Source organism: Oryctolagus cuniculus, chromosome 3 (genome assembly GCF_051225735.1).
Source record: "Oryctolagus cuniculus isolate XC-2025 breed Fujian yellow rabbit chromosome 3, ASM5122573v1, whole genome shotgun sequence".
NCBI classification, from domain to species: domain Eukaryota; kingdom Metazoa; phylum Chordata; class Mammalia; order Lagomorpha; family Leporidae; genus Oryctolagus; species Oryctolagus cuniculus.
In genome coordinates, this window is record NC_142869.1 from 138,030,227 (window position 1) to 138,056,470 (window position 26,244).

The following is a 26,244-nucleotide window of genomic DNA, read 5'->3' on the forward strand; positions in this document are numbered from 1 at the left end:
ATGCCAGTCTCTGATTATGTCTTGGGGTAGTAACCCATCCTTGTTCTTGGAGCTAGGGTTCTCATGTCTTCTGCCAGCATCCATGAAATTGTGGAATGCTAACCTACGAGCCTGCACGTGGGGTAAAAAGTCAGAGCCTTCACAGTTCTTGATGATGGGGAGCGTAGCAGGGGCAGGAAGCAATGGATGCAATGGCCCAGAAGCCCAAGAGAGGACAGTCTGCTCCCTTGTTACTTCATATGTTTATTTGTTTGCTGTCTGCTTTTTTCCCACAAGATTGCAGATTGCATCAGTGAAGGAAGTCCCAGCACCTAGGACAGTGCCCAGCGGAGAGAGATGAGGTGGTCCAGGCAGAGAGGCATGCTTCACACCATGGCTCGGAGCACCTGAGCCCTGCTAGGAGCTTGGGTTGATCCTGGAGGTGATCAGGATCCTTCAAGTGTTTTACAATTTGCATTTTGGGGTGGCAGTTCCTTCAGCAGTGTTAACTGAAAGGCAGCCAGACCACAGGAGTGTGGGAGAGTAGGTTGGTGTGTGATGGAGGGGGATGGAAGGACACTGGGATGGGGAGACCGTGAGTGTTCAAGCTGCTGGGGAAGTAAAACTAGCAGGGCTTGGTGATGGATGGATATGGGGTACATATGTGAGTAGGGGGTCACAGATGGCTCTTTGGGTATCAAGGGGATGGTTTGGAGATTCAGGGGAAAGGGGGTATACCTGGAAGTAGGACATTGAATCTGGGCAGAATTTTGCCTTAAATATTACTTGTTTAAGGGCAGGAAAGGCCACCATCCTATAAGCCTTTGACACAGATTTAACAGCAGGTGGTCTTTTGCTGGTGCCAGGATCAGAACGGGGGTTCCTGGGGTGGGCATCCCAGTGCCATAGTTCTCCCAAAGGAGAAACAGGTCCCAGGACTCCTGGTAGCTGTCTCTGAGGCAGCCTCAGCTTGGGCAATCCCCATTCAACCCGAGCTCTTTGCACTTCTCCAATTTCTCCTTTTCATGTTTTTATTTTTAAAACTGACATGCATTAAAAAGCACAGTTCTTGGGTTTACATCTCTGAATGTCTGTGATGCATATAACCATGTAACCATCACCCAAATCGCCCCCAGAAGGTTCTCTGTGGCTCTTCCAAGGCATGACCTCAAAGCAATCACTCTTCTGACTTATCAACTAAGATTATTTTTGCTGGTTTTTAAAAAAAGTATTTGAAAGTCCGAGAGACACACACCGAGAGACCGCCCATCTACTGATCGATTCCCCAAATGTCTTAAACAGGTGGGCTGGGGCCAGGCTGAAGCCAGGAACCCAGAACTCAATCCAGGTCTCCCACATGGGTAGCAGGAACCCAAGTACTTGAGCCATTACCTACTGCCTCCCAGGGTGTGCATTAGCAGGAAGCTGGAAATGGAAGCAGAGCCCGGCACTCTGGTATGGAAAACGGGCATCCCATATGCCATCTTAAACACAACACCAAAGACCCACTCCTGCCCCACTTTTGCTGATTCTTGAACCTCATGGGAGCAGAATCATATAGTATGCCTTTTTTAGAATATGTCTTCTTGGGGCCAGTGCTGTGGCTTAGCAGGTTAAAGCCCCGGCCTGCAGTGCCAGCATCCCATATGGCCACTGGTTCTAGTCCTGGCTGCTCCTCTTTCGATCCAGCTCTCTGCTATGGCCTGGGAAAGCAGTAGAAGATAGCCCAAGTCCTTGGGTCCTTGCACCTGCATGGGAGACTTGAAAGAAGCTCCTGGCTTCAGATCGGCCCAGCTGCAGCCACTGCAGCCATTTGGGGAGTGAACCAGCTGATGGAAGACATCTCTCTCTCTCTGCCTCTGCCTCTTTGTAACTCTCATTTTCAAGTAAAATAAATAAACATTTAAAAAAAAAGTGAGTGCAAACCCAAAATGAGAGGCAAAATAGGCTACTTTCCAAGCAAAGGCCAAAGTGGTCAGAATTCTGGCTGCAATCCATTTGCAGCCAATACTTGGGTTGTGTGTCCTGCGATGGCCTCACACAGCCCATTCAATGAGCATTTGCAGAAACCGAATGCACTCAACCAGCATTTGTAGAAATAAGGTGCATTGAAGGCAGCACTGTGATGTAGCAGGTAAAGCCAGGCACCAGCACCAAACATGGGCACCCATTCAAATCCCGGCTGCTCCACTTCCCAGTCAGTTCCCTGCTACTATGCCTGGTAAAGCAGTGGAGGATGGCCTGAGTCCTTGGGCCCCTGCACCCCTGTGGGAGACCCAGAAGAAGCTCCTGGCTCCTGCCTTTGGATCAGTGCAGCTCCAGCCATTGTGGCCATTTGGGAAGTGAACCAGCGGCTGGAAGACCTCTCTCTCTCTCTCTACATCTTTCTGTAACTCTGTCTTTCAAATAAATAAATCTTTTTTTAAAAAATGTCTTCTTTCTTTCAGTGGCTTTGAGGTTCACATGGTTATGTGTTTCAGAATTTTGCTTTTTTGTTGTTGTTGATTATATGTGTCCCCTTGTATGAACACACAACTACTGTGGGCTTTGGGTTGTTGGAATGAAGCTGAATGTACTTTGAAAATTCCAAGGAATTTGTATGTGTGTGGATGAATAGTAACAGAAAGCTTTTTTATTTTCTAAGATTGATTTATTTCTTTGAAAGACAGAAAGAGAGGGAGACACACATACACACAGATCTTCCATCCACTGGTTCGCTCCCAAAATGGCCCCCACAGCCAGGACTGGGCCAAAGTCAGGAGCCAGGAAATTCATCCAGTCTCCCACAGGGGTGAAGGGGCCTAAGCACTTGGGGCGTTTCCTGCTGCCTTCCCAGGTGATTAGCAGGGAGCCGGATCAGAAGTGGAATAGCTGAGACTCAAATCAGTGCTTATATATATTGCAAATGGCAGCTTAACTTGCTGTGCCACAACACCGACCCCAGTGGAAATCATCTTACTGCTGATCTCAGCCTGAAATAATCTTGAAGATTGACAGGTCCAAGGTGCAGGGGACGGTAGCTGAATTCCCAGGGGTGGAGGGTAATGTCACAGGACTGCAGTTGTTGCTGTTTTGAGAAAACACACAATCATCCTGAACAACTGTTCTCCTGCACACTGAAGCTGTTTGCCTCACCAAGGAGCAGGACTGGAGAAAGAGATGGAGGTGGGTGTAGGATGGACTCCATGTACTTGGACAATGGCACAGAGTTACCTCCAGTGTGGAGCCCTGAGTTAAAAAGGTGGTTTTTCTGGATCACAGCTGGACACTATTTTCATTTCTGGGTTCACACTCACCCTGTAACACACCCTTCACCAGGAAATCAAATGGAAGAGAGAATCTCCAAATTTCTCCTGGAGAACTACTCACACCCCTGGTTTCTACTGGTCACATGACATCCTCACTCACTCTCTTCCCAAATAGTTCTGATATCCCAGGCAACTCTACCGCGAAAGTCAGCAAATATTGCCAATGCTAGACTCAGGTACCCCAGGTTTTAGAAGAGAAAGAGAATTCCAGCCGATTAAGAATTTGCCCTCCGCAGGAAGTGTGTGAGGTGTCTTAACGTCACTTCTCTCTCTGATCCACACAGTGAGACAGGCTTTGTGACTGCCCCTTGACCGATGTGGCAACACAGCTGCTGAGAAGTTGAGCCAGGACTTGATCCCAGACATGTGGGGGCTCTTCCGCCCCCAGCACATGGCTCCTCCGAGACAGCAGATCCCCAGCCTGGTTCACACTGTCACTATGGCTCCCCACATTCACATGGTCCCCCACATTTCTCTCAGATGACTGTGAAAGGTCACTGTCCTTTGACAACATGGTGATATGGAAAGTAACCACTGGTCTTGAGGCTAAATTAACACCCACCCAGAATCACATGGAGGCAATGTGAAGAAGCTCAAGGTGGGCTAACACTGTGGTCCGGCACGTTAAGACACCACCATGACACCGGCATCCCATATGAGAGCCAGGTTGGTTTTTTGTTTTTCTTTAAGATTTTATTTATTTATTTGAGAGGCAGAGTTACAGACAGAGAGGGATTTTTTTCCATCCACTGATTCACTCCTCAAATGGCCACAACGGCCAGAGCTGACCTGATCTGAAGCCAGGAGCCAGGAGCTTCTGGGTCTCCCACGTGGGTGCAGGGGCCCAAGCACTTGGGCCATCTTCTGCTGCTTTTCCAGGCCATCAGCAGGGAGCCGATTCAGAAGAGGAGCAGGTTCCTATATGGGATGCCAGCGCTGGATTCAGGAGCGCCAATTTGAGTCCCAGCTGTCCCACTTCTGATCCAGTTCCCTGCTAATGTTCCTGGGAAAGCAACAGAAGATGGCCCAAGGGCTTGGGCCCCTGCCACCCAAGTGGGAGAACCGGATGGAGCTCCTGGCCCCTGGCTTTGGCCTGGCCCAACGCCAACCATTGTGTCCATTTGGGGAGTGAGTCAACAGGTGGAAAATCTTTCTCTCTCTGTCTCTCTTTTATAACTGCCTTTCATATAAATAAATAAATCTCTTAAAAAAAAAAAACAAAAAAACAAAAACAAAAACACTTCAAGGTGTCACCAGTGTGCAATGGTGACTTCCAGAAATCTGGAAACCAAAGAGGGACCACGGAAACGCTCAGCAGTGCCCTGCCCTGGCTGCCCTCTGTTCCTCTGCTGCTGCCCAGTTCTCATGAGGAGCCCGAGGGTGGGGTTAGTGCCCCAGGTCCTGAGAGAGGGAAGTTGGCCTCCTGGACTCAGGGAAGCACTGGTGGAGCCGCTGTCAGCTGGGAGGACACCAGGCGGGGCGCCTGCTGGCCAGAACTATTTCTCCAAGCTGCCTCAAGTCCCAGCCCCCAAGAGCTGTGAATAGCCCCTTCCCACCTTCCCAGGCCTCGGCCTGCCTTCCCACACCCAGCCCTGGCTCATAGTCCTCGGGTGTCAGAGGCAGAATAATTTCATGCTTCTTAATTTCTGAGGCTAATCAATCCATCCCTTCCCCTGTTTGCCTAGAGGAGCTTATTTTGAGAAAAGCCTCCAAGGAAGCAGTCACGGAAAATCACACAAGAACACAAGAGGCTGGGAAACGCATGCTCTGTGTGTGTCGTGCAGAACAAGAGCAGCCAGCACGGGGCACTCTGAGGTTGCAAGGCGCCTTCCAGAGGAGTGAGCAAACATGCCACAGATGCTTCTAGAAAGGAGCGGTACTCATCCCTGCACACCGGGTTGCATACACAAACAGCAACTGCTCAAAGCATGGCAGTGGGGGATTCTGGGGATAAAGGTGGATGTGGGCTTCTTCTCCTGCCCTCAGCCTCAGCGCAAAGACCATGGTGAGGACAACTAAGGTCAAGCTGCCTCCAGGTCCCCATCAGGGCACCAGGGCTGGCAGGGCCCTCGCCTAGGACACGCCCTCTGGGGCACCCTATCTTCTGGAGGTGTAGGACTGACAGCAAACTGCCAAGTCCAAGGGACAAAGGGCACTGGGACAGAGCCTGGGGGAGGGAACATGGATTCCAGCTGCTGCACACGGAGGGACAGCCCACCAAGGCCAAGCCGGGAAGAAAGTGGCCCCCAATAGGCCTCGCCTACCAATGCAGCCACCAAAGCAAGTGCCTGGCTTCTGGCAGTGCTGAGCGGTTTTCCCTTGTACAAAAAGGAAAAAGAGAAAAAAGGCTCCAATTGTTGGCCTGGTTCCCAGAATGGAGGTTGCAGGGGAAAATGGAAACAGCTGCTCACCCAGACCACTGCGCCTGGCAAGGCCAGGCCCCGGGGGGGCTGGAGGAGGAGGTGGGGCCCCCAGGCTCTGCTCCCTGGGACCTGTCCCTTTGTTGCCCCAAAACATCCCTCCCTGCTTCCTGCGGAGGGAGCACAAGGAGCACCCGGTTGGGAGGTTAAGTCCCGGCTGAGCTCCTGATCTGATTCCTGGTGTGCACACAAAGCATCGCAGCTTGCCAGGAGCCCCTCAGCCAGGAGGAGTTAGGCTGCCCCTCTTGTCTGAGCAGCGGCTGGGGCATGGCAGTCCCCGTGCCTGTGCCCCCACACTCCCTACTGGCCTCAGAGTGGGCAGCCACCTCCCGGGTCCCTGTGCTTGCGTATTCTCTAGGCTGGCCCCAACCCCTGGAGGCCGGGACCTGGCCTCCTGCACTTTCTGTGTCCCCCTGCAGCTCTGGGGAGGGAATGGGCACTTAGGAAGTATTTATTGCCTGGTTAGTAACAAGCCCTGTCAGAGCCTGTGATTTGGGGTCCAGCAAATCCGGGTTCCAATTTGAGCTCTGCCACCCGCTGGCTGTTAGTCTGAGATGAATGCCTCGGCCTCACCAAGGCTCCGGTTTCCGGGCTGTAAAACGTGGCTAATACTTCACAGAGCTGAAGGAAGATGGAAGGAAGTAGCATATGGCAAGCAGGAGGGGACCCCATCAATGACAGTTCGCTTCTCCCTGGCAACCGCAGTCCTTGATCACTCCAGAGACGGGGTGAGAAGCCAGTGGGGCCTGTCGCAGGGACCTTGTTGGTTTTAGGGTGGCATCTGTCGCTGTGGAGAGAGAATGGTGCATCTGCTGGGCTCCACACTTGGCGCCGGGGAGGAGCCTTCTGCGGCGGCTGCCTCCATCCCCGAGTGACCTGCGTGAGGTGTGCAGTGGGGCGCTGTTCAGACGCAGTGAGGGGTGAGCCCAGCCTAAGCCCAAGTCCTCAAGACACCTGCTGTCTCTGATGCGCTCACGCACCTGCCCTGGGCTCCCCAGCTGCTCACCTGTTGGGGGGAGTGGAGGATGGGGTGGGACTGGTCACCATGGAAACCGTTCATGGAACACATTAACCTTCCAGAATAATGTTTCTGGAACAGAGAGTGGAGGGTTTTTAATATACATGGCCTATTCTGGTGAGCAGGAATTTTTAACCCCTGCCTGCCCCGAGTCTGAAGAAGCCCTACGGTGACTCCTTTGGGTGGGGTTCCTGTGTCTCAGGCATCTGCAGGATGACAGATCTGCAGGTCACTGGGTCACTTCATGGATTGCAGAGCACCCTCGGGCACCTTATGTCTGACAATCGAGGAGGCAGGCAGGAGAGGCGTTCTTAGCCCCATTTCACAGACATCAAGCCCCAGAGAGGTTGAGCCACTTGCTCAGGGTGACACTGCTTACTGTTTATTACAAGGACAGAAGCTCGTTCCCACAGCACTGACTTGGTGTTCTTGCCACAAGCTAGGGAGGAGCTAGCATCACTGTTAGACTTCATATACTGAGCTTTTTTTTTTTTTTTTAATTTATTTGACAGGTAGAGTTATAGACAGTGAGAGAGAGACAGAGAGAAAGGTCTTCCTTCCATTGGTTCACTCCCCTAATGGCCACTACGGCCAGCGCGCTGCACTGATCTGAAGCCAGGAGCCAGGTGCTTCCTCCTGGTCTCCTATGGGGTGCAGGGCCCAAGCACTTGGGCCATCCTCCACTGCCCTCCCGGGCCACAGCAGAGAGAGAGCGCTGGACTGGAAGAGGAGCTACCGGGACTAGTACCCAGCACCCCAACTGGGACTAGAACCTGGGGTGCTGGCGCTGCAGGCAGAGGATTAGCCTAGTGAGCCGCGGCGCCGGCCAACATACCGAGCTTTGACAGTAAGACACACACACACACACACACACACAGTCTGTTTCTTTCCTGGCCTCAGCTTCCTACCACTCTGGGCAGAAAAGGTTCAGAGAGCATCTACCCCACCCACTTTGTATGCAGGGCTACAGCGGGGTGCCCCTGAGACCATCATCAGCCTTGCCCCAGCCACCTGCAGGCTGTCCCAAGAGACCCAGGGCTCACCTCAGGCCCTGCTTTGTTGGGGTCCTGGTCTATGAATCCACAAGAGGCACCTCTGTCCCGGTGTCCCGTCAACTGGTGCAGACCAGGGCCTGAGTGTGGGCATGGCAACACTGCATTCCGTGAGCCAGGCAATGGCAGAGGTCATAACAGGGCTAAAAGGCCACCTCCAGGCAGCCTCTGCCAGGAGCAGCTTAGATGCTGGTGACCAGGGCAGGCAAGGCCCTCTGCACAGAATGGGGCCACTGATCCAGACGACTGTGAATTCTGAGGCTGCTGCGTTGAGGAAGATCAGGGAAGCTGGCAGGCACGCTGTATCGGGTCCTAGCTTGAGCTTGTTTTCCACTGCTCTCATTGAATACCCCAGGCTAGGTCATTTTTTTTAAGTTTTATTTATTTGAAAGTCAGGGTGACATACAGAGAAGAGAGAGAGAGAGAGAGATCTTCTATACACTGGTTTATTCCCCAAATGGCTACAACCAGTGGGGCTAGGCCAGGCTGAAGCCAGGAGCCAGGAACTTCATCCATGTCTCCCATGTGGGTGGCAGGAGCCCACATGATGGGCCATCATCCATTGGCTTCCAGGTACATTAAGAGGAAGCTGGAGCAGAAGCGGAGAAGCCCAGACTTGACTTGAACTGGCACTCTGACGTCAGATGCAAGCATCCCACTGTACCACGACGCCTACCCCTGGTAGCTGTACCCATTCCCAGATTACAGAAAAAGAAACTGGCTCACAGGAGATTCAGTGACTGCCCAAGACTGCCCAGTTGCCAAGAAATGGAGTCCAGAATTGAATCTGAAACCACGGGACTCCGCTTTGTCACTGTGTGCTGGGGTGAATGCCTCCCCCAAACTCATGTTGAAATAGAATTCCCGATGTGAGATATCAGGAGGGTGGAGACCTCGCCCAGTCATGGGACTTGGGACTTTTGGGAGGTGGTTAACTTTTGATGAGGCCATAAATGTGAGTCCCTAAGCAGGGGTAGGGGACATCCAGCCCGTGGGCCATACTAGGCCCATGACATCATTTGGTCTGGCTGTGCCAAGGCAACCACAGGCAAGGACTTGAAATCCAGTAAGTCTATAGCAGTTGATAACTCTGCATGCTCCCCAGATGAAGCTATAAATATCCAACGGGTCTTCGTAGAAAATGGGTTCCCCACACCTGCAGGCAATGATGCTGTGGTTGTATAAGGAGAGGAGACGCCTGGGCTGGAATGGCTGTCCTGCCACAAGGCCCCTCTGCTGCCTTGGGACTCTGCAGAAACCCCACCTGCAAGAAAGTGTTCCCCAGATGCAGCCTTGACTTTGGACCTCCCAGCCTCCAGAACCGTGAGCTAACTAGACTTTAATTCTATATAAACAAGCCAGTCTGCATTAGACATTGTGGTACTGCGGGTGACGTTGCCACTTGTGACCCCTGCTTGCATCTCTCATCAGAGTGTCTGGGATAGAGTCCTGCTTCTGCTTCCCATCCAGCTTCCTGCTGGTGCACCTGGGAGACATCAGGTGATAGCCCAAGTGCTGGGCTCCCTGACACCCACATGGGAGACCTGGGAAGCTAAGACAGAGTCTCTCCCTTGCTCTCTGCCATTCTGCCTTCCAAATAAATAAAACAAATATTTTTTTAAAAATTAAAATTTTAAAACCAAAAGAACAACTCCTGTCACATGGGTAATTATGTAATTTAGATGAGTCACTGAATGCTGTGCCTGGGCTATAGTGATGCTTCCATCCAAGTTCATTATTGCTTAGTGGTCAGTGAAATGACCTATTTTTATAATTGTAATATCATGCAAATACATGGAAGGTATACTTGGTATAAATCACTTTTTAAAAAAAAATATTCATTTATTTACTTATTTATTTGAAAGGCAGAATTACAGAGAGAGGGAGAGACAGAGAGAGAGACTCCCTAAATTACTCCAACAACCAGGGCTGGTACAGGCTGAAGCCAGGAGCCCAGAACTCCATCCAAGTCTCACAATGCAGGTAGCAGTGACCCAAGCCCTTGGGCCATTTTCTGCTGCTTTCCCAGGCATATTAACAGGGAGCTGGATCCGAAGCAGAGAAGCAGGGACGGATGCTGGCATCACAGGCAACAGTTTAACCCGTGGCACCACAATGCTGGCCCCTGCGGATCACTGTTAACCTGTCATGGGTTTCCTTTTCCTTTTGCTCACTTGCTGTCTTCCCCACTTGGAATGCCATCTGTGTGAGGCACGAACTTGAGCCCATTTTGCTCACTGCTCTACCCTCAGTGCCCACAAGACTGTGTCCGTGATGGAAGGTTGATTTGTGGAAAGAGAGCGAGTGAGAAAGAAAGAAGTAGAATCTCCATAGATGTATCATCGACAAGGACCGTCCGCGGGGAGCTGCTGCAGATCACAAACCCCTCATGCCTGCAGCTTGTAGAAGGCCACGAGAACCCAGGGTGACTCTAGTGGCCTGCGCTGGCTTAGAGTACAGCCGGAGAGGGCCACAGACTGGATGAATGGAAGCAGAGCACCAAGGAAGACAGATCGCAACCCAGGCTGTCCCCCAGCCACCCCAGACCCAAGGGCTCACCAGAGTCTAAGAGCAGGTAGTTCGGAAGCAGCACCCAAACCCCGTTAAGTGTTTGGTATTTGTCAGACACAGAGTGATACAAAAACTCATAATGTGCTGAGTTGTGTGTAATTATTCCAAATATAGTTCCCTCATTTCAGGATACGCTCTCTGCTGACTGCTCAGGTTTTGTTTTGTTTTGTTTTTTTGTTTTTTTGTTGTTTTTACGTGAAAGGCAGAGAGACAGACACAGAGACCGAGAGAGTTCCCATTTTCTGGTTCACTCTGCAAAGGCCTTCAGTGCCTGGGCCTGGGCCAGGGACAGAGCCGGGAGCCAGGAACACAATGCAGGTCTCCTAGATGGGCAGCAGGAACCCAATTACTTGGGCCATCACCCTTGCCTCCCAGGGTCTGCATGAGTGGGAAATGAGAGTCAGGAGCTGGAGCGAGGAACTGAACCAAGGTACTCAAATGGAGGACACAGATGCCTTAATCACAGTGTTAAACCCCTGGTCTTGTTTGGATTCTTACACAAGAACCTTAAAGGTTAATCAGGAAAGGTTTTCTGGTCCAGGTTAGTTCCTAAGGAAAAGTACAAGACACATTCTGAGTGAGGCCATTGGGAATGGTGCTCCTAAGGAGCTGACCCTGAACTTGGCTGAGAAGGTGCTAATTGTCAGCCGTGTTTACCTAATCGCCAGTGGTGTGCCCTGAGCTCCCTACAGGACCAAGACTGATTGGAAATGTGGTCCTTACGGCCCAGCTGGCCTGTGGAGACCTGGGAGAGCAGCTAGGGCAAGACAGGAGGCCGTGAGGAACCTGAGACCCAAGGATCTGCTACACCCACTGTGCTGGGGACAGGAAGAGAAAGGGCAGGGCTCAGACACAGAAGGACATCTGGGGGAAGGTCAAGGCCAAGAGCTCTGAGAAGGCCGGCAGGCCAGGCCTCCGGGGAAAGGGCCACAGTCTCTGGGAGCCATCCTGGGAGAGACCTTCAGCGCGGAGGCCTGGACAAGAGGACCGTGTCCCACGGTGGCCCTGTCGGCGTTTTCCTAGGCCTCTATCTAGCCAACAAGCCTCAGTATTCTCCTCTTCTGCAAAATGCCTTTCCATATGTTTTGCCCGTTTTTATGTTAAACTGTTTGTCTATATCCCAATTCCCTCCAGCCCACCAGAAAAGCAGGACTCTGGGTAGACATATGAGTATTCTTGATTCTAATGCTGTGCTCCACAAATATATAAACTCATATTCCTCTGATTTTTCTTTAAGATACCTGTGATGAAATGGGGTTCTCAAATGTAATGTCCTTGAAATGAATTTTTAATTTCATGATTTATGATATTTTTGTGATGTCTTTTAAGAGCTTCTTCCCTACCCCAAGATCAAAGCTATGTCCATGCTCATTTCCTTCTGGTGGAATATCCCACCCCCAAGGGTGCCGCTAGTCTTAGGTACCTGTGCCCCATGACAGGGGCGGGCAGGCTGTGCACGGGCCACACTGTCCCCTGAAGCCAGGAGGACCTCCAAGGGAAGCCCCTGCACCGCTTGGCAGTGCCATCCCTACAAACCAGCACAGCCACACTCTGCAGCCTTGCTGCTAGTCCCTGTGGCACTGGGTCCAGGCAGCAGTCACTGGGCACAAAGTATGGCTCCTAGCCTCCTCCTACCCCTGCTCTGGCTCAGCACAAGCAGTGCCAGAAGGACCTATGGATAGGTAGATGCAAAGTGCCCCGGATGCTGTGTCCAGCTGCAGGAGCTTGGGATACTGTGACCAGCACAGGGCAGTCTGCTCACCACATGCCAGGATCTGCCAGGGACCATCTCACAGTGACTGACAAATCCTCCTGTCATGGCCACAAAGCAGGGCTTTGTGACACTGCGTTAGCCCGGTCCTCTTGTCCGGGCTCTGGGGCCGGGCTGGTCAGGCCAGGCCTCTGCACACAATGAAAGCTCAGTGGGGTCTGACTCGCATCGGGCAGTCAGCGTGGAGAATGGCCCCAAGAAGCCAACTCCCTGGCAACAGCCAGGTCCACAGCCGCCTCCCGAGGGGGCAGGGCGCCAACAGGCAACCTGAATCTTGCAAAGTCTGGCCAGCTCCCAGGCGGGCTCCACAGACACCCGCCTGGGCCTGATTTTCCTGTTCTCTGTCTCCCCAGGCTGCCAGGAGGCACTTGATAAATATTCAAGAGCTGTGGCCTCCGCCCACGTCTGGAGGACTTTCTTAGGCAGTGAACTGAAGAGAAGCTGGGAGGGGCGCTTTAAAGGAACCCAGAAGCCCACTCTGTCCTTTGTGCTCAGGCTTTGGTTTCGAGGGCCCCAGGGGACGTGGCCAGCTGCAAGCCTCACCACCCAGGCTGGGCGCGAGCTGGGCGCGTGGTTTCCAAGGCTCGGTGCTCAGGGAAGGCGGAGGGGAAGTCAGGCAGCCTGAGCCATGGTGTGAGAGCAGTGACACCACTGTGGTGCTTCCTGAGTATGTAAAACATCAACAGCAAGTAGAGTCATTTCAGGGGAATTTGTTTTTTTTTTTTTTTTAAAGAAGAGGCTGAATTAAACATTTGCATCTTCATGGGGCTGGCATTCAGTTAGTGCATGGATGCCCATGGTAGAGAACCTGGATTCCCTGCTGGCTCCAGCTCCTGACTACAGTTCCTGCCAATGCAGACCCCTAGAGGCAACAGTTGACGGCTCAAGTAACTGGGTTCCCGCCACCCATGTGGGACACCTGCATTGAGTTCCTGGGCCTTTGGCCCAGCTCAGCCATTGTGGACATTTGGGGAGTGAACTGGAACATGCAAGCTTTCTCTCTCTCTCTCTCTCTCCCTCCCTCCCTCCCTCCCTCCCTCCTCTCCTTCCTCTCCTTCCTCTGTCTGTCTGTCTCTCTCTCTCTCTCTCTCTCTCTGTGCTTGTGTGTCTCCTGGCCTCTCAAATACATACATTTTAAAACGGTGCATCTTCCCTCATCAGAGCAGCCAGCCTTGGTCTCCTGCAGTCGCACCTGAGATTCACAGGCTCTCCCTTCTGCACGTTCACCTTGGCTTCCTGCCTGTGCACCCATCTCCTGGTTGCCTGTGAGCCACCAGGCCTCTCCACACCACAGACCCCCTTTCCCACTCCCCACAGACAATGGTTGCATCCATTCCTTAGTCTGAGGCTTCCCACGTGGTTCAAAATAGTTGATGGACTCCCCACCCCATCCATTATCTCGAACTCACAGTCTGACATACATTGAACAAGCTGCCTGTTAGACCTACACCGAGCATCCAGCGGATGAGAAACTCACCACGACCAAAGCGACTGAATTGAGCAACCACACTGAATGCAACAGGCACCTTTGAAAAGCAACAGGACGTAGATGGGCACATGGTTGGTTCTACCAAAAGATTAACGTTAGAGAATAGGAGCATGTGGGTTTGCAGGCCCCTACCAGGCGCAGGTTTCTGGAAGTGGGGTCGCCATGTCCTCAGGCCCATCAGACCCGGCATTTTCCCGGTCCTCCTCTGGCTCACAGACCCAGGTCCCGGGCTCCTGGGACTGCTGTGGGTTGAGCCCAGGCTGCATGCTGCTGAGGAAGGCCCTGCCTAGCCCGACCTCAGTGGGAGAACTGATTGGAGTTAGAGGCTCTCTAGCCATTAGGGGCCATACACCCCTTGGAGAGGAAGCTTTGGAAGCATCCCCTTGAAGTGTGAGTTTTGCAGTGCAGGGGATTCCCAGAGTCCTGGCCCACGCATAGACATCATGGACGCTCCCTGGTAATCTCCTGGATTGAGAACTCCCCAAGTTCTTCCAGTTCTAAGAGCTGCAGTTTATCGTTTGCTTGGAGCCTGCTGGACTTCCATTTGCTGGCAGAGCCCTCTTGGGTGGAGAGACATCTTCTTGTCTGCCACCAGCATGTGGCCAGCCACACCTGTGGAGAGCCTCATGGTGCCACCTTGTGCTTCTGGCCTGCAACTGCATCTTCCCTGGGGCCCGAGCTCAAGTTCACCGCTGCCCCTCCCCCACCCTACTCCCTGCCCCTCTCACTTGCTCCCTCAGATACAGCTGCACTGGGCTCCTTACATTCCTGCCTCAGGGCCTTTGCATCAACGGTTCCCTCTGCCTGTAGGTCTGGTTTTGAAGCCATATATGCAAGTGCAATCTGTATATCAAAGCCAATTTGAAGGAAGATGCTTTTATTTTCATTAGGCCTGAGATTGAGAATATATCACATGAGAACATAATTTCTTTTTTAATTTGAGATATCTTTAGGGAGAGATTAGTGAAAATTAGGGAGGGTATATTAGCTCTCTTCAAGTTTTGCTACAATAGCAACTACAGAATCTCAGTGGCCAACAGCAACAAAAGTATTGTTCAACTTACTTACAAATGTACATTGAAAAGTTCCCAGAATTTTGGATTAAAAGGCGTTTGCTTTGGTGCAAACAAAATTTGAAATCTATGCATATGAGAGATATTCAAAATGTTAGTGGAAAATATTCCTTATGAATAAGAAAAAACTGGGGATTGGGCAGCGCCGTGGCTCACTTGGTTAATCTTCCACCTGCGGCACCAGCATCCCATGTGGGCACCGGGTTCTAGTCCTGGCTGCTCCTCTTCCAGTCCAGCTCTCTGCTGTGGCCCGGGAAGGCAGTGGAGGATGGCCCAATTCTTGGGCCCTGCACCCACATGGGAGACCAGGAAGAAGCACCTGGCTCCTGGCTTCGGATCGGCGCAGCGCCGGCTGTGGCAGCCATTTGGGGAGTGAACCAATGGAAGGAAGACCTTTCTCTCTGCACTTGATCTTAGCCAAAAGGCCGAGAAGCGATGGGAGACCTTTCTCTCTGTCTCTCTCTCTCACACTGTCTAAAACTCTACCTGTTTAAAAAAAAAAAAAAAAAAAAAAAAAAAAAAAAAAACTGGGGCCAGTATTGTGGCGCAGCAGGTTAAGCTGCCACTGTGTGCATCACCGGCATCCTATATGTGCACCAGTTGGAATCCGGCTGCTCTGCTTCAGATCCAACTCCCTGCTAATGCACCTGGGAAAGCAGCAGAACATGGCCCAAGTATTTGGGGCCCCTGCCACCCATGGAGTCCCGGGCTCCTGGCTGGCTCCTGGCTTTGGCCTAGCCCAACCCTGGGTGTTGCAGCCATCTGGGTAGTGAACAAGCAGATTGGAAGATCTCTTTCTGTGTGTGTGTGTGTGTGTTTCTCCCTGTCTCTCGGTCGCTCTACCTTTCAAATCAAAGAAAGAATGAATGAACACACTATGCCTGAGTTTCAATGTTGTTTTGCACTAAAATAAGCTTCTGCTTTCATTCCCTTTTTCTAGAAACCTTTTCAAGTCCCCTTGTTTCTCCACGGGGGAAATGTGGCTCTACTTCATTGCAGGATGGGGAGCTTATGAATTGCTAGTGAGTCTTCTCACCCTCACCCCCTCAGAGGAGATGGGGACAAGGAAGGACAGAGCCAGGAGCTCCCTGCTCCACCGTGTGGTCAGCAGCCTTTATGGGGAAAGAGAGGTTAATGGGTGGAGGATTCGATGCCCGGTTCTTCTGCTTTCCTATAGCAGGACCAGTGCTGGCACTGCCCCAAAGCTGGAGAGGGCTGCAGCCTTGGAGAGGGGATGGGCAGCTCCAGAGCCTGGGGCAGGGGCAGGTTGCCCAAGCCCCAAACCTTTCTCCTCCCACCACTCCAGGAGGGAGTGAGCAGGCTGCAGGATGCCCCTGGAAGGCCGGCAAAGGCAGAGCTGGGGCAAAGGAGCCCCAGGGAAGCAGGGGCCAGCAGGAGGCAGGGAAGAGGAAGCCTAGCGGGAGCCTCTTTCCCAGCCTCTCACCTGAGCTTTTCCCACAGCGGCCAGACGTTTGAACAGACACCTGCAAAACTGATGGGTGATTTGTGTCCGTCCCTTAGAGCTCTCTTTTCTCAGCCACAGGAAGCCAAGTTTCAAAGTTGATTGGAAAAGGGGAGGGTGGGGCTGTGCCATGGAAAGAATGAGGAGAGAACAGATGGTGCCTGCTAAAGCGACCAGATTTTTCCCCCCAGTTAATCTGGGAATGACCTAATTTACATAGTATTTGCATAAATTTCCATTTCAAATGAAAGCTGTCCTAACTTCGAGAGTATGAGAGAAAATAAATGAGATCAAGCAATCTCTTGTAATTGAGCTCCAGGCCCGGTACTGCTGACTTCTGTGAAATGCAGGTCAGGCTGCGCCCTGCACAGAGGTGGGGGGAAGCTGCCCTGCAGTCAGTCCCCCAGCAGGAGCCAGGCTGCTGCGAGCTCTCCCCGCCTCTCAGATAGACAGGGTCACCTGGGCCCCCGGCCAGGTGTGTGTGTTGGGGTTGGGGGGTGAGGAAACACCACCTCCTCTCTGCCCCAGCAGGGAAGGAAAGAAAAGGCAGGGACTGCTGACGTCAGCGCGGCCTCACTGACATGCAGCAGGCCCAGCCAGCCCATCCCAGGCCCCACAGACCTGGTACTTGCGTGTTGGGGGAGGGGCATGCATGCAAACGTATGGGACACGAAGGCACACGCTTCGCTTCTGCCCCATCCCAACAGCCGACTCCTCTCGTTCTCCACAAAGTGCCAAATCCCATCGCACAGTCTCACTGCCACCCAAACATGAGCGGGCGCACAGAAACACACATGCACAGGCACACGCGTGCACGCACAGACAGCCGGTCCCAAGCTAGTCAAGGGAGCTGTGGAAAGCCGGCTGTGTCAGTCATCTGTTCACCAAGTGTCCAGCCCCTTTCTCTACTTCCCAGGCAAACTTACATCCGGGAAAGTTTGCAGGGGCAGTGAGTTCCAGGGCAGGGCAGATGGTGACAGAGCCAGGACTGGAGGCGGACCTGGTGACCTGCCCTGCAGGGAGTCACCCAGAGAAGTGCCACAGCCATAGCCAGCTAATGGACACAGATGGCGCTTACTTCACACAGGCTCACCTGTCAAGGTAGCCTTGAAACTGTCCCTTAGGTCCTTGGGTGAGAGGTCCCAAATGCTGGGGTTGGTGTGGCACGTCCCAGCCTCACCAGGTATGCCTGGACCTTAGCATGCCTTGTTCTATCATTTTTAACAAAGAGAGCTCTTCCATCCACCAACTCACTTCCCCCAAATGCCTGCAACAGCCAGGGCTGGACCGAGCCAAAGCCAGGAACGTGGAACCCAATCCAAGTCTCCCATGTGGGTGGCAGGGACCCAAGGACCTGAGCCATGACCCCTGCCTCCCAGGGTGCACATTAGCAAGAATGCTGGATGGGAAGCAAAGCTGGGACTTGAACTCAGGTCCTCTGGTAGGGGATGCAGGCATCTTAACCGCTGCGCCAAACGTCCATCCCTTGTTGTCTGCCTGGATGTTCTCCTGAAGCAGTTTCTGCTCAGAGCCTTCACGGCTTCCCAGCCCTGAAGTTAAAACCAGAAGGAGCCTTGCCTCTCTCCTACCCCCCTGAAACAAGAGCAAAGAACAGCCTGGATGCTCCATCAGGGTGGCAGGGAGTTTGAAGAGAGGAGGAATGGGGGAGGTGTTTTTTAATATTTCAAGAGTTTAGGGAGCAGGCATTGCGATGCAACAGGTTAAGCCACTACTTGGGACACCAGTATCTCGTATCAGAGTGCTGGTTCCAGTCCTGGCTACTCCACTTCTGATACTGCTTCTTGCTAATGGGCCTGGGAAGGTAGTGGAGGATGGCCCAAGTACTGGTGCCCATGTGGAAGACGAAGATGGAGTTCCTGGCTCTGGCTTTGGCCTGGCCCTGCCCTGGTTGTTGCATGCATTTGAGGAGTGAACCAGTGGACAGAGACCTCTCTCTGTCTCTGTCTTTCTGTCTCTCCCCCATACTCTGTTTCTCTGCTTTTCAAATAAATACCTAAAAGAATACTTTTTAAAAATTTACAGAGGTCACACAAACTCAAAGACCAAGAAAAAACTAAAGGAATGTGTTGCTAGCATGACAAAGAGGGAAGAAAAGAACAAAGAAAAAAGTCAAGAGTGCAACCCTGCTGAATTTTTCAAGTGTTGCCCCACCCCACCCCACCCCAGACCTCCAGGAAAGCCAGACCACACAGTGCTGAGAACTTGCCAGGGCCTCTGCTCACCCCTACAGTGTGATGCAATGATGGCTGCTCGCCCAAGAATGTGGTTAAGGTGTGGTTAAGGAGCTCACAGCAGCTCCACACAGATGCTCCTGCTGGCTAAGGACAAGGCTGGGGGACAGGGAGACGGGACAGTATTAAGTTACAGCTTGGGACACCACATCCCATATAAGAGTACCTGGGTTCAAGTCCTGGTCCCACTCCTGACTCCAGCTTCCTGCTAACCCTGCGTCAGTACTGAATCCCTGACACTCCCAAGTGAGACCCGGATTGAGTTCCCAGGTCCTGGCTATGGCCTGGCCCAGCCCTGGCAGCTGTGGGCATTTGAGGAATGAATCAGCAAATGGGAGCTCTCTCTGTCTCTCTGCCTTTCAAATAAATAAATATTTTTTAGAAAAGAGAGAGAGAAAGCGAAAAGGCTCCAGAAAGCCAGACACTTTCAATCAGCCAGCACTTTAAAGGCCCCAGACCAATCAGCAAAGCCATTACTTTCGGGGTCACTCCGTGCCCAGATTAAGAAATGCCACACGTTAAGCCAGTGGTCAGCAAACTCTCTGTAAAAGGCCAGACAGTAAATATTCCAGGCCTGGCAGGCTACAGGTCTGTGATGCAATGGCTCAACTCTGCCACTGGAGTGCAAAAGCAGCCACAGACAACATGCAAACGAACAAGCGTGGCTGTGATCCAATACATCTAGATCCTGCAATTGGAATTTCATGTGATTTTCATGTGCTATGAAAGTATTCTCTCTCTCTTTTTTTTTTTTTTAAATGTTTCCCATTGAAAATCATTCTTTAGTTCACAGTCTTTCAAAAACAGGCAGCAGGTCCGACTTGGCTGTAAGCAAATCCAAAACAAAAGGTTGGATCTTCTTAAATGTAAATTAAGAGTAGATTGATTTCATTTTTGGAAGAATTTACCTTGATGATCTAAAAAGGGATTCCCTGAATGCATTTAAAATAACGGGTGATGGTAACTTCTTCCTTCAGCAGTTCCTTTCTTCTTTTCTTTTGTTTTTTAGCATCTGTGTTTGTCCTTTTCTTTTTGAAGATTTATTTATTTGTTTCAAAGGAAGACTGACAAGGAGAAGAAGAAGAGACAGAGGGAGTTCTTCCATCTGCTGGTTTGCTCCCCCAACTGGCTGCAACAGGTGGAAGCCTGGAGCCAGGATCTCCATCCAGGTCTCCCTGTGGGTGGCAGGGGCCCATGCACTTGGGCCATCTCCTGTTGCTTTCCTAGGTGCATCAGCAGGGAGCTAGATCAGAAGCAGGGCATCTGGAACTCAAACCATCTCTCCAGTATGGGATGGCAGTGTCACAGGCAGCAGCATCACCCCTGTACCACAACACTGGCCTCAGCTTCGGTGTTTTTCAAAGTGGCACTGGCCATCTACCAGTGGGCTTCAACATTCAAAGGCATCATTTTTGATAGGAGAGAAAATAGCATAGATTAGAAAGCAATGTATCAGGCTTCATCACACACAATCTACATTAGTAGATGTCTCATAAAATGTTGCCTGGTGTGTATTTTTCCCCTGTGTACACTTACTCACTGTGTGTGTGCTGGATAGTAACATGAAAGTGTTTCTTACTGTGGGTCATGGTGGCAGAGTTGGAGAGGCACTGTGCAGATGAATCTCGGGAAAGAGCCTTGTGAATTGCCCCCAGACTCACGTTTCTCACTCTACCCTGGGTTTCTATGCAGAAGGAATCTGAGAACCCCTGGTCAGGTGCCTTAGAGTGATACTCTGACAAATGGGGTCCCGGTGAGAGGTGAAGAGGGCACAGCCCTCACCTCGCCTCCATCCTCTGCACCCCACCAGCACCTTGTAGATAAGGAACTTGGCTTAGAAGAGGTGCTTGGTGATGTATGGAATGAGTTCATGAATGAATTCCAGGCAGCAGGGTCAGAGGTCCCAAAGGCCCTGGGATTCGAGGGAGCATAGCACAGTTGTGGAACTGAAAGAAACTCAGAGGGAGAGGTCTCGATGCCCGTTCCCCCAGCTACACAAGTGTTCACTAAGGGCCTGCGCAGCTTTGTAGTAGGCAGGGCATTCTCTTCTTCCCTTTGTCAGGTAGCGAGCGGCTAGCTTCTCCTCCCAGGCACAGGAAGTGCTTCCCTGGCACGAAGAGGAGACATCTATGTTACAGAGGGAGCGATGCCAGCTCCCACAGGGGAAGACAGGGAGAGCAGCAGGACCCATTTCCGTGGGACTTGAAAAGCAGTAAACAGCTGGTGACCAACCCGGGGCTGAGCCACACCCAGGGTGGCTGGGCTGCCCAGGGGAACACTGTCCCAAGAGTGTGGAAAGACGCAGGCGCAGCCCCTCTGCATGGGAGCCCTCCCCCATGCAATGCCCTAGAGCTCCTTTGAGATCCCCACCTTGCCATGGCTCTGCAACCCTGGGCTGGACGGTGGTGTGAAAGGTGCCACTCACAGGCACTGGCAGTTCATGGGCCCAGAGGTGCCTCAGAGCTCCGGAACAAAGCAGGAGCTCCAAATGACTGGGCCTCTGTGGCTCTCTGTGCGGTGGCTGGAGGCCGCTTCCTGGGGGTGAGCTGGCCCTCCTCTAGGTGTCTGGCCCTGTGGGTCCATTCTGGGCTTCCTCCCTTCACGAGGGAGGTTTGAGGCAATTCTCTAAACACAGTAGGGATTAAGGAATAGGCTGGGAGGGCGACTCACAGGCTGAAGGGCAGCAAAAAGCAGCAAGCAGGCAGGTGTCTCCCATTCCCTCATCATTCCTGGGCTTACCATGCGGTCTGCATCTTGCAATGGGAGGCCTTTCTGCCCATCCACAGAGGGCCACAGGCTTCTGGCTCCAGGCAGAGGAGATACAGAGACATGGTCTGCGGTGTCCAAAGGAGTGGAAGTCTCACGTCCCACGACAAAGTGAACTTGGGTGCAGCACCCCCTGCTGGGCGAGAGCCTGGTCCCAGCTGGCTCATGGTGGGAGGATTGCCGGGAGCCCCTGGGGGGGTCTCACTCAGATAAGCTGGCCCTTGACCCTGTGACCTGCGCCATAGGTCTGGGGCACAGCTGATCGCAGGAAGTGCTTCACATGCAAGATGCCTCTGTCACTGCTGCGTCACCCCTGACCGTGAACTCGGCCTCCGCAACCTCTGTCGCCCACCCCTAGACCTGTGATGACCTCCAAGGTGGCCTTGGGGGGAGCCCAAGAGAGAGATCAGAAGTCCTGAATTTCCCCTCCCTTTTCCCAGAGAGTTTCTGGCGCAGTGTTTTGTTCTGCTCTATTATTTTATTTTATTTAGGTGAAACAAACATCTGGTACACAGATCTTCATACATTTTAAAAACCTCTCTAACCCCCTCCGGGTGCTGTAACCCCTCCCTACTCCCATCCCGCATGTTGATTTGAATATGAACTTAATGGACGCTGAATAAGTCAGCAAACAGGCTGTTTGTACTGCGGCTGAACAGATGTGTGTCTGACAAGATGTGCTCACCAGGGCAACTGTCACTCAAAAGGTACCTCCAGTAAACGCCCTCCCACCCAGGGGACCCCCAAGGCAAGCTGCAGGCCCTGCCAGCCTTGCTCTCCTGCAGGAGAGCACAGGACAGCTGTCATCTGGGGACATTTCAGGTGGAAAGGCCACCCATCTCCTGGGACACACCTGCTGGAGTCCCCCACAGGCCAGGAAGAGGCAGCCCCCCGCGTCCAGGGGCACACAGACCTGCTCAGGGCTGGGGAAGCAGTCTGTGCTCAAACATTCCAATGGATCAAGATGAGAGACCAGGCCTTCAACATTGAACCCAGCCGGGTCCCAGCAGCTCAAGAAACGCTGGCAAAAGCAGAATGGGTTGAAGAGTTGCTGAGCCGCAGCCAACTCCCCGCCGGTGGAAGGACTCTTGTCTGACATTCCCAGTTTGGGACTTGGCAGAGACCCCAAGAGTCTCTCCTTGGGGCAGCTGAACTCTAGAGTAGTCACACAGGCTGGCTTTATCACCTCTCCCTACCAAGGACTATTCCAGAAGCTGCACTGGTCATGGGGTCTTGGGATAAGACCCCAAACCATGAGCAGGCACGTAGTGTAGCAGGTAAACCTGCCGCCTGCAATACCAGCATCCCATATGAGTGCTGGTTCATCTCCCAGCTGCTCCACTTCTTTCTTTCTTTGTTTTTTGTTTTTTTTTTTTAACCTTTATTTATTTGAAAGCCAGAGGCAGAGAGAGAGAGAGAGAGAGAGAGAGAGAGAGAGAGAGGTCTTTCATCACTGGTTTACTCCCCAAATGGCTGCAACAGCCGTAGCTGTGCTCATCCGAAGCCAGGAGCCAAGGAGCTTCTTCTGGTTCTCCAACATGGGTGCAGGGGCCCAAGGACTTGGGCCACCTTTTACTGCTTTCCCAGGCCATAACAGAGAGCTGGATCAGAAATGGAGCAGCCAGGGCTTGAACCGGCGCCCCCATGGGATGCCGGCACTGCAGGTGGCAGCTTTACCCTCTACATCACAGTGCTGGCCCCTGCTCCACTTCTGATCCAGTTCCCAGCTAATGACCTGGGAAAAGCAGCAGCAGATGGCTCTGTGGGCCTCTGGCTCCTGGTTTGGCCTGGCCCAAGCGCTGGCTATTGCAGCCATCTGGGGAGTGAACCAACAGACTGACGATCTCTCTCTTTCTCTGTATAACTTTTGACTTTCAAAATAAGTAAATAAATCTTAAAAAAAAAAAACAAAAAAACAAAAAAACAAAAACAAAAAAAAAAAAACAAAAACAAGACCCAAAGCTGCCTAAATACACATGCTGGCCTCTCTGTGTGTCTGCACCACCAAGCACAAGGCACAAGTGTGTGCGGGAAGATTACGGTCCCAGATCCGGATTCTAGCTCTGCTCCTAATCAGTGGGGCCACCTGGCCTGCTGCTTCCTTTCGTCATCTGCATTACAAAGGGTGTAGTGGGGAGTTGAGGGCCAAGACCTCCAAGTTCCTGCAGAGTTAAAGCTCCATGGGAGTTTTCTCTTGGCTGAACTTTACCAAAACTACAGGGTTATTAGAAGGATTAAATTGGATGAAGTAGGAGGACCCCTTGCAAACTAAGACACAGGGCCTGTCAGCTCTTGTAATGACAGCGCGCCTGTAAGCCCCAGATCTGCCTGGGCCACCACCTCCCAGATACTGTTCTTAACGGATTTGCCAGGTCCTTAGATGGGTGATTAAATGAAAGCCTGGCTGAGCCCAGATTAGCTCTCCCGGAGCTATACTTGGGGGCCAGTCGTGTTGAGTCGCTTCTCAGAGTCAGGTGAGGGTCACAGACCACAGTGAATGGGTGGAAGCCGCTCCTCCCGCCCCGCCCCTTCTCTACACTGAAAGTCCTGGCCCAGCAACACACCCTAAAAGAAAGAATGGGGGCCAAGGTGCACACCAGTACTCAACACACGTGGGGAGAAGGCCAACTCCAGCTCGCAGATTCCAAGACAGCTGTGCCTTGGCTCTCGTCTCTGGAACCACTTCACCAGAGAGCAGAGGTATTTCCTAAGAGCTTATTCAATATGGAGGCCATCTCAGTAATGTAACAACACCACCGTAGGGGCAGGTTCTCTGCCATCATCATTCCTGTTGTACACATAGGCGATAGAAACTCAAAGATGTCGCACAACAAAGTTCATAGAGGGAGAGTCAATACCTGAACCCAAGGGTGTCACTGAATAGCAAAGTCCACACCCTTACCTGCTAAACCAGGTCTTCTCCAGAGAGAGAGAGAGCGAGAGCACAGATGGCCTGGAAAGGACCTGTCAGACAAGTCCCCAGAACCTGGTACATTCAATAAATCAACTCCAAACTAAGCCTCAACAGCTTTGGAGGAAGGACATGACTAAGATTTGGGAGGTTGTATCTCTGGGATTCCAGCAGCCCTCAAATACAAAAGCCGGGGTGGGCGTGTGGGGCAGTGCTGAGTCACCGCTCAGGATGCCCATATTGCATATTGAAGCGGCCAGGATGGAGTCCTGGTGCCTCTGCTTCAGATCCAGCTTCCTGCTGATGCAGTCTGGGAGGCAGCAGACGGTGCCTCCAATGCGTGGGAGACCCGGATGGAGTTCCGGGATCCTGGCTCCCACCTGGCCCAGCCCTGGCTGTTGTGGGCATTTGGCAAGTGACCCAGCAGATGAAAGACCCCTGTCTCTCTGCCTTTCAAATAAAAATGAAAACAAGGGAATAAGCAATTTTAATGCAAAAAGGAATTAAACTTCAGTGATAGCCTTGGCAGCCAAGGGAAGAAGCAGCTGCCTTGGCTTAACACTCTGGCCCAACCAGGGACATTCCAAAGGGACTTTTGACACATGCCACCCTCCCATCACATTTCCTCCTCCTGCCAACCCTGGTGGGTAAGGATTTTATTTTATTAAGAAAGGAGGCACTCTGTCTTTTTAATTCCTTAATTAGTAAACAGTTAGTGAAGGGACAAGTTTTTTTTAAGGATTTATTTTATTTATTTGAAAGTCAGAGCCACAAAGAGAGAGGGAGAGACAGAGAGAGTGAGCAAGAAAGAGATCTTCCATCTGCTGGTTCACTCCCCAACAGACCACAATAGCCGGGGCTGGGCCAGGCTAGGTCTCCCACATGGGCGGCTGGGGCCCAAGTACTTGGGCCATCTTCTGCCTTCCCAAGTTCATTAGCAGGGAGCTGGATTAGCAGTGGAGCAGCCAGGACTCGAACTGGCACCCAGATATAGTGGGTGGCTTAATCCACTGGGCTATAGCGCCAGCCCCACCACAGAGCCACTGACACTCCCTACATGGGGTCCCCATCTGGAACAGGCCTCCCAGGTGGAAATCTAATTATTTTGAGAACACTTTGTCTTGAGCTGGAGGTTCTGGAGCTACCTTTGAGGGTTTGTACAACACTGGAGAACACACTAGGGCCAAAGCTCAATGCCCACATGGCCACATTCATGGCCCTGCTCCTAGTTCAAGGGCATATGCGCCCTTGCATGGCCTGGGACTGCTGGGCTCTCCACTCGGTGCTCAACGTTTACTCTCTAAAAACCACCTGGCCCACAGATCCAATGCTGTGGTCAGGGAAATGGGGTATCTGAATCGATGCTTAGCTGTTCCTCTTTCTCCACAGACCTCAAATATCATGAGCCCAGAGAGCCTCTTGGTTTGTAGAAATTGAAAGTTGGTAAGTTTCACAGAGACGGCTGATCCGTGTGATGCAGGAAGAGAGGAATTGGAGGGGTTGCTGGTTACCTTTCTACCCCATCCTCATCACAATTTTATTCTGCTATTCCTAGGACAGACTCATGGACTATAGTAGCTGTCAGATCCCTATTCCCAACCAAGGGAAAGACCCCAGTCAAGCCCCCAGGGATGGACGTGTCCCCAAACTGTTTCTCATCCACAGTTTGCTGTGGCTTTACCATGCAACCACACCCCCTCTCTGTTGCGTGTGCTTGGACAGGGGTGGATACCTTGTCCTCCTACTGGGGGGCTGGCTAGTATTCTGATGAGACCCAGTTCAACAATTCTGTCCTCTGTCTGAAGATTCAAACTAGTGATTATATCCATCAAGTTATGTTAAATTGATTTTAGAAAGAAAGAGCAAAGAAGCCAGTTGGTGGCCGGGCAGAATCACGACAGTCTCCCTGGAAGAGGCGGGTGGAGAGAGCCACAGGGAGGCCCGAGCACCAGGGCTCTGAAGCCAAGAGCTCTGCACACTGGCTGGCAGCCTACCTTTCACAGGTGAGCACCACACTGTGTACAAGGTGGAAAAGGAAGCCTTGGTTGCATCAGCAGGTGTATGCTGTTACAACAGCGTTCATCAGACAGAATGTTGAGACGAGAGCTTCAAGAGAATGGGAGAGTCCCCAACATGCATGTTGGAGGGAGGAGGAGGGGTGTCATGGCAACA